This window comes from Pan troglodytes, chromosome 3 (genome assembly GCF_028858775.2).
Source record: "Pan troglodytes isolate AG18354 chromosome 3, NHGRI_mPanTro3-v2.0_pri, whole genome shotgun sequence".
NCBI classification, from domain to species: Eukaryota; Metazoa; Chordata; class Mammalia; order Primates; family Hominidae; genus Pan; species Pan troglodytes.
In genome coordinates, this window is record NC_072401.2 from 106934920 (window position 1) to 106943985 (window position 9066).

Here is a 9066-nt window from a genome sequence, read left to right on the forward strand (position 1 = left end):
AATAATTTTCACGTTACCAAACATTTAAAATATTTGTCAAATTACAAGATTTCCAAAATATTTCAGAATGTTACCTAAAGTTCAAGTTCATCCGATATTCATCAACCACATTTTTTTCTAATAAATACATGTCACAGTTCTATACCATTTCTCATTTAAATACTGGCAATTATCTATTGATAAAATTATTTTCACAATACAATGAAACTATAAGAGCTTGACTAACTTTAGGCCTTAAAATGTATATAGGTGTGTCTGTGTGTGTGTGTGTGTGTGTGTGTGTGTGTGTGTATTTTTATTGCTGTAGTTAATTTATTTTTCTTACTAAAACAATGATGCTTCAAGATGAGAAAACATGTCATAGACTGAAAGAAAATATTTGCAAAATATGTGTCTGATAAAGGACTATTATCAAAATATACACAGAACTGTTAAAACTCAAGAAAAAGAAAACTACCCAATTTAAAAAATAGGCAAAAAGCCATCAACGGTGGACTGGACAAACAAAATGTAGTACAGCTACACCATGGAATACTGTGCAGCCATCAAAAGAAGGAAATCATGTCCTTTGCAGCAACACAGATGGAAACCATTATCCTAAATCAATTAATGCAGGAACAATAACAACAACAAAAACAAATACTGCAGGTCCTCATAAGTGAGAGCTAAACATTGAGCACACATGGACATAAAGAAGGGAATAACAGACATCAGTGCCTCTTTGAGAGTGGAGAGTGGATGGGAAGGTGAAACCCATAAACTACCTATCAGGCACTATTTCCTGGGTGATGAAATAATCTGTACACAAATCCCCATCACACACACACACACACACACACACACACACAGTTTTAATTTGTGACTGCCAAAATTTGGTGCAACCAGGATGTCCTTCAGTAGGTGAATGGATAAACTATGGTACATTCAGACAATGAAATATTATTCCGCACTAAAAAGAAGTGAGCTATTAAGCCATGAAAAGACATGAATAAACCTTAAATTTATATTACTAAGTGAAGAAAACAAATCTAAAAGGCTACATACTGTATGATTCCAGCTGTATGACATTCTGGAAAAGGTTTAAGTGTGGAGACTATAGAAGCCTCAGTGGTTTCCAGGGGTTAGAGAAGAGTGAGGGATGGATAGATGGAACCCAGGGAATTTTTAGGGCAGTGAAACTGCTCTGTATGATACTCTACTTGTGGATATATATTATTATACATTTGTCCAAATCCACAGAATGCAGAACACCAAAAATGAAAGCTAATGTAAACTAAGGAATTTGAGTAATAATGAGTTGTCAATGTAGGTTTGATTATAATAAATGTATTGCTCTGGTGGAGGATGTTGATAGTAGGGGATGATGAGGAGGTTGTGTGTAGGGTATGGAGAATAAAGGAAATCTCTGTACCTTCTGTGCAATTTTATTGTGAACCTAAAACCGCTCTAAAAAGTAAAGCCTATTTACAAACAACAACAATAAAAACAAACTATTATAGGAAATGACTTGCATTCAGAAACTATGAACCAATATGTAGTATTGATAATTTGATATAGAAAAGTTTTCCTTTTCTTTTCTCTTGCATTAACTGTATTTTCCATAAACACATTTTCTTTTCATCTAATGAAAATCATTGTTCTATTTTAACTTCCTATCTGAATGTCAGGGTGGCATTAGTACCTTTACATGCCCCATTTATAACAGGCATCTGTTCTTAACCTGAATTGCCATTGCTTGAGCATAAGTACACACTGCCTCTTCTGCAGTCGTCTGAAAAATCATTAATCATTTTATGTTAAATGGAACTAGGCTCCCCTGAGGGCCTTCTATGGATGGTTTTACTCTTTCAGAGATTCTAACATATCTTTCTTTATTATTATTGAGAAAATTTTGTATAATTTTATTTTTAAGCAAATGTCCTTTCTAATTTTCATTTTGTAGACTTTAACCTGTCTCCTTCACCATCCCCACCTCTGCTAACTTAATGAACAAAGCTTAAAACCTCAGAGGTCCTTTTATGAAAAGTTTCTGAACACCTAATTTGAAATATCAAAATTCTTTTTTCAACATAGGCAACTATTAAATAGCAACTAATTTTAGCTCCCAATTTCAAGGCCACTTAATATAAATAGGCTTAGTTTCTGAATGAGGCAATGGTTCACTAGTAATCATTTTCTCATGTTTCTTAGATCTCATATATTCCTGACAGATCCATACCTGTATGATAATTTAGTAGGATGTCTTTGGTGAAAGCTCTTTAAAAGACTGCTCAACTCAAATATTGGAACATAGTTCTAGGTACCTTAAATGAAGAAAATACATATTTGGTATAGTGAAAAAGAGATTTCTAATGGGCCTGATGCCTCTAACCACCTGGAAGAGAGCAAATGGTGGGTCTCAAACTCAATTTTGGTGGTTCAGGCTTAAAAATGCCTAACAGCAAACAGTGAATTTTGTTTTATTTTTGGAAGTGACGTTATTTCAAGTTATTTTCCTGACTTTCCACTATTAGAAGAGTCCCTGAGAACAAATACATTTGTTTTAAAGCAATTCTTAATTAGCTGCTTAGAGGAAGATGCTGTGAGCTGCCAACTCTACAATTCTTTCAACAGTCAGAAGAAGCCTTGACCTAGGATGAGGCCAGGAACAAGGCTGGAGAAAGCAAATTGGAGAGCTGATGTGTTCCTGTACACCTGTTCCTAAACCCAAAAGCCTTAAAAACTAAGACTCAGGTGACAAATTTCTTATTCTACCATTTCACTCACCAAAAAGTGACAAGAGGACAAATATCAAGATAATTCTTTGAAGAGTTTGTGTCCATCTGGAGGGAGGGAACAAAAAACCTTGTCACAGCTTTTTATTTTGATTTGAAGCCAGCTTGTCTGGTGGAGCTGAATGATAGGTATTTGGGGAGTGAGAGAGACTTTGAGAAAGGAACAGAAAAGCTTACAATGGATTTTAGGGAAGTTTTACTGTATATGGCAAAATGCAGCTCTTTTCTAACACTCTCTTTGAAGCCTGCAGAGCCTTCAATATTACTCATTAGTGCTTTTGGAGTTAGTCTTGTGTTTTCAGGAAGATGTAATATATTGAGACTGGCCTCCATGTGGTTCAGATACATGAGGGTTACATGCACATTTAAACAATCACCCAGAAACTGTATGGGCAAATACAGAAGTTGCATTTAATTTTAAGAAATAAGCATAAATCTTCAAAGAAATTTAAGATTCAAGGAGTCATTGGGTCAGAGGTTCTCAAGGGGGCAGTACTGCCCCCAAAGAGGCATTTTTGGAAATTGTCAGGGTGTTTCTGATGTCACAATAATTGAGGAGCATTATTTCTATTTAGTATGTAGGGAGCAGGGATGCAGCACACCCTGTAATACTCAAAAGACAGCTCTACACAAGAAAGAGTTGTGTGTGGTGCACATTGCTCTCAGATGTCACATCAGAAATTTGTGTAGGTGAAAAAAGCCTGTTTTTAAAAAATACGTGTCTCAGCCTAAAAATTGTCATTTTGCAAATAAACACCAAGTTGTTTTTTGCATTGTTTTTATATGTCCATGCTATTTGAGTCACTAATACTACACACTATCGATCTGCATTTATAGCTCTCAGTTCCTGGTGGTTGTACATTGAGATGCAAATGTAAGATTGCTTTATATGTCTTTATATGTCTATTATTCTCCATCATACCTTCTTATATTTTTTGTAACAGCACTATTTCAGTTTTTAATCCTATCAATAGATTTATGTGATTGTTTAATGTCTGAATCCTTTACTAGATTCTAATCACCAGAAGGGCAGATAAGTTTCCCATTTTTTAAATCATTCTGTATCAGTCACTATCATTCCCCCTGACACAGTACCTACTTAGTGAAGATGAGTCAAATGAATGAAGGGTTGAGTAAAAGAGGGAGGGAAAACAAGAATCTTCTTTCTAAAAACATAATTTTTTTTTTTTTTTTTTTGAGATGGAGTGTCGCTCTGTCGCCCAGGCTGGATGGGATAGAGCGGCGCGATCTCGACTCACTGCAAGCTCCGCCTCCTGGGTTCACGCCATTCTCCTGCCTCAGCCTCCCGAGTAGCTGGGACTACAGGCGCCCGCCACCATGCCCATCTAATTTTTTTGTATTTTTGGTAGATACGGGGTTTCACCGTGTTAACCAGGATGGTCTCGATCTCCTGACCTCGTGATCCGCCCGCCTCGGCCTCCCAAAGTGCTGGGATTACAGGCATGAGCCACCGCGCCTGGCCCTAAAAACATAATTTTCAAGCAGAAAAGACTTCTCAGCCAGGTGCAGTGGCTCACGCCTGTAATCCTAGCACTTTGGGATTAGCTGTCTTGGTGGTGCCTGCCTGTAGTCCCAGCTACCTAGGAGGCTGAGCAGGGAGAATCACTTGAACCCAGCAGGCAGAGATTGCAGTGAGCTGAGATCATACCATCGCACACCAGCCTGAGTGACAGAGTGAGACCGTGTCTCAAAAAAAAAAAAGGAAAAGGAAAAGGAAAAGAAAAACTTCTCAGCTGCTGAGCTCCTAACCCTTCTCATCGCACGCATCATCAACCAAAATTATGAACCATTCTATATTATTTCTGGGGGGCCCTGAAATTCTTTTTTGGTGTGGGCATGAGGTCTAATATAAATAAAACATGTTCATATTTTCTTGCAATGAATTATGTAAGATTTATTTGGAACCCAGGGTTCTTTTGAATCCAATTTGAGATCCATTATTCCATGTAATTAGAATATGTATAAAAGAGAAAAAAATAGTTCTACAGTTAAACCATTTAAAAACAAAATTAATTCCCACTGCTGAAGGCCTAAAGGGGAAATCTAGAAAATGGGCAGAGAAACTGGGTTGTATCATTAGATTTTGTTCAGGACCTATTATTACCAATTTAGTAGCTCAACCCTTGAATTGAAGTACTATATTTATAATATTACAAGGGATTTATAAGGTATCATTTGGAGCTGAAATTTCTCATGATTATTTTAGCCTAGAAGCAGTAATACTACTTAATCAAGTAAAACATTCTGTTTTTTTCATGTCGTTTAACAATGCATAGTAAATCATATGTGATTCTTCTATGACAGATAAATTTTATGTCTAATTTCATCAATATCTAGAAAGACTAAAAGCTTAAGACCAAATATATTCTTCATGTCATTTGGACTTAGTTAAAATCAACTTAATTGTATTATTTCCTATTTCCAAGGAGTATATGGGCCTCAGGACATGAGCTTATTTTCACATAGAAAAAATCAATCAGAAAAGAAAATTCTACATGACAACCACTCCTTTTATTTTTCAGACAAGGGGTAATAAAATTAATTTCTCATTTTTCAACCAACTAAGTTTCTATTCTCTAGGTCAGCTGTTTCTTGGACCATTTGTTTCATTGAAATTTGGATCAAAATTTATTTTAATATAAGGAGGAAAAATGTTGTTAGATAAGAAGTAAAGGATAGTGCTCACTTCGGCAGCACATATACTAAAATTGGAAAGAAGTAAAGGATAGATCTCTTTAATCATGACAGTCTTAAAGAGGAATCCAATGCACCAACATAGTTGCTTTTTGTTTTGTTTCATTTGCATCACCCTGCATTATTCTCCTATTTAGCTCTGCTTAACCACTTCTGCCAAGGTATTCCTAAGGGCAAAGGAGAAAGAATGTATGCCCCTTCTGTTTGCTAGGTGTTTGTGATTCTGAGGCAGAGTTTCGGGGGTCAGTGAACCTGGATTTTATTTAAAAGATTACATTTTTATTTTCACTAACTTCTAACTAAAATGTAGCATTTATGAATGTAGGCAACAAACCCTGTAGCAGTGTTAATATTATAGTGCCTATGATTTGTGCCTCCAACAGAAATGGCATGTAATCCAGATGTTGCAGATGACTCTATCATTTACACCCATCACTACTTCAAAATTATGGTAGTTATACCTGCTGCTAGATCTAGTCATTTAGGTCCTCAGTGAAGAAGCATGTTATTAGATCACAAAATTATTTTCTAAAATCTTTTTGTAAATATAATTCAATATCATGAGTTTCTTCTTTATATAATTTATGGATTTACAAACGGCATTTTGAGAAGGGTTTCATAGGCCTAATAAGGCTGCCCATGGGATGCATGAAACAAAAGCCATCAAGAACCATAAAGCAGTTATTTTCAACCTTATTAGACCTAACTTTCTCCTGTTTAAAAAATTGAGGTGAAATTCCCATCATATACAATCAACTATTTTCGAGTGTACTATTTAGTGGCACTTAGCATAGTCACAATATTGTACAACTGCCACTTCCTTCTAGTTTCAAAACATTTTCATCATCCCAGAAGAATACCTCATATCCTTTAAGTAATCACTTCCTGTTCCCCCCTGCCACCCGCTGACATCCACTAATCAGCTTGCCTATTTTGGATATTTCACATAAGAGGAATCATACGACATGCAGCTTTTTGTGTCTCGTGTCTTTCACTTAGCATAATGCTTTTGGTGTCCATCCACATTCTAGAATATATGAAGCCTTCATTCCTTTTTATGCCTGAATAATATTTCATTGTATATCATTGTACGTTACAATTTGTTTATCACACTCAACAATAAAAAGGCAACCTACAGAATGGGAGAAAATTTTTGCAATCTAGCCATCTGACAAAGAGTTAATATCCAGAATCTACAAAGAACTTAAACAAATTTACAAGAAAAAAACAAACAACCCCATCAAAAAGTGGGTGAAGGATATGAACAGACACTTCTCAAAAGAAGACACTTACGCAGCCAACAAATATATGAAAACAGACACTTCTCAAAAGAAGACATTTACGAGGTCAAAAAACATTAAAAAGAGCTCATGATCACTGGTCATTGAGAAATGCAAGTCAAAACCACAATGAGATACCATCTCACGCCAGTTAGAATGACGATCATTAAAAAGTCAGGAAACTTTTTTGTTTTTTTCTCAATGGGTTTGCCACCAGAACACAGGTATCGTGAAAACTACCCCTACCTAAAAGCCAGAACGAGAAAGGAAAAGACTCATATCAACACTGTGATCATCGGACACATAGATTCGGGCAAGTCCACCACTACTGGCCATCTGATCTACAAACGCAGTGGCGTCGACAAAAGAACCATCGAAAAATTTGAGAAGGAGGCTGCTGAGATGGGAAAGGGCTCCTTCAAGTATGCCTGGGTCTTGGATAAACTGAAAGCTGAGCGTGAACGTGGTATCACCATTGATATCTCCTTGTGGAAATTTGAGACCAGCAAGTACTATGTGACTATCATTGATGCCCCAGGACACAGAGACCTCATCAAAAACATGATTACAGGGACATCTCAGGCTGACTGTGCTGTCTTGATTGTTGCTGCTGGTTTTGGTGAATTTGAAGCTGGTATCTCCAAGAATGGGCAGACCCGAGAGCATGCCCTTCTGGCTTACACACTGGGTGTGAAACAACTAATTGTTGGTGTTAACAAAATGGATTCCACTGAGCCACCCTACAGCCATAAGAGATATGAGGAAATTGTTAAGGAAGTCAGCACTTACATTAAGAAAATTGGCTACAACACCGACACAGTAGCATTTGTGCCAGTTTCTGGTTGGAATGGTGACAACATGCTGGAGCCAAGTGCTAACATGCCTTGGTTCAAGGGATGGAAAGTCACCCGTAAGGATGGCAATGCCAGTGGAACCACGCTGCTTGAGGCTCTTGACTGCATCCTACCACCAACTCGTCCAACTGACAAGCCCTTGTGCCTGCCTCTCCAGGATGTCTACAAAATTGGTGGTACTGGTACTGTTCCTGTTGGCTGAGTGGAGACTGGTGTTCTCAAACCTGGTATGGTGGTCACCTTTGCTCCAGTCAACGTTGCAACAGAAGTAAAATCTGTCGAAATGCACCATGAAGCTTTGAGTGAAGCTCTTCCTGGGGACAATGTGGGCTTCAATGTCAAGAATGTGTCTGTCAAGGATGTTCGTCGTGGCAACGTTGCTGGTGACAGCAAAAATGACCCACCAATGGAAGCAGCTGGCTTCACTGCTCAGGTGATTATCCTGAACCATCCAGGCCAAATAAGTGCTGGCTATGCCCCTGTATTGGATTGCCACATGGCTCACATTGCATGCAAGTTTGCTGAGCTGAAGGAAAAGACTGATTGCCATTCTGGTAAAAAGCTGGAAGATGGCCCTAAATTCTTGAAGTCTGGTGATGCTGCCATTGTTGATATGGTTCCTGGCAAGCCCGTGTGTGTTGAGAGCTTCTCAGACTATCCACCTTTGGGTCGCTTTGCTGTTCATGATATCAGACAGACAGTTGCGGTGGGTGTCATCAAAGCAGTGGACAAGAAGGCTGCTGGAGCTGGCAAGGTCACCAAGTCTGCCCAGAAAGCTCAGAAGGCTAAATAAATATTATCCCTACTACCTGCCACCCTACTGTTAGTCAGTGGTGGAAGAATGGTCTCAGAACTGTTTGTTTCAATTGGCCATTGAAGTTTAGTACTAAAAGACTGGTTAATGATAACAATGCATCATAAAACCTTCAGAAGGAAAGGAGAATGTTTTGTGGACCACTTTGGTTTTCTTTCTTTGCGTGTGGCAGTTTTAAGTTATTAGTTTTTAAAATCAGTACTTTTTACTGGAAACAACTTTACCAAAAATTTGTCACAGAATTTTGAGACCCATTAAAAAAGTTTAATGAAAAAATAAAATAAAATAAAAAAATTAAAAGTTAGGAAACAACAGATGCTGGAGAGGATGTGGAGAAATAGGAAAGCTTTTACATTGTTGGTGGGATTGTAAATTAGTTCAACCATTGTGGAAGACAGTGTGGTGGTTTCTCAAGGATCTAGAACCAGAAATATCATTTGACCCAGCAATCCCATTACTGGGTATATACCCAAAGGATTATAAATCATTCTACTGTAAAGACACATGCACACGTATGTTTATTGCAGCACTGTTCACAATAGCAAAGACTTGGAACCAACCCAAATGGCCATTAATGATAGACTGGATAAAGAAGATGTGGCACATATACACCATGGAATACTATGCAG

The 9066-nt window shown here is 37.6% G+C and overlaps 1 pseudogene; it reads left to right on the forward strand.

Moving 5' to 3' along the window:
* The first annotated feature begins 7089 nt into the window (after positions 1 to 7089).
* On the forward strand, positions 7090 to 8437 carry LOC101057793 (putative elongation factor 1-alpha-like 3; annotated as a pseudogene).
* The last annotated feature ends 629 nt before the right edge of the window (positions 8438 to 9066 follow it).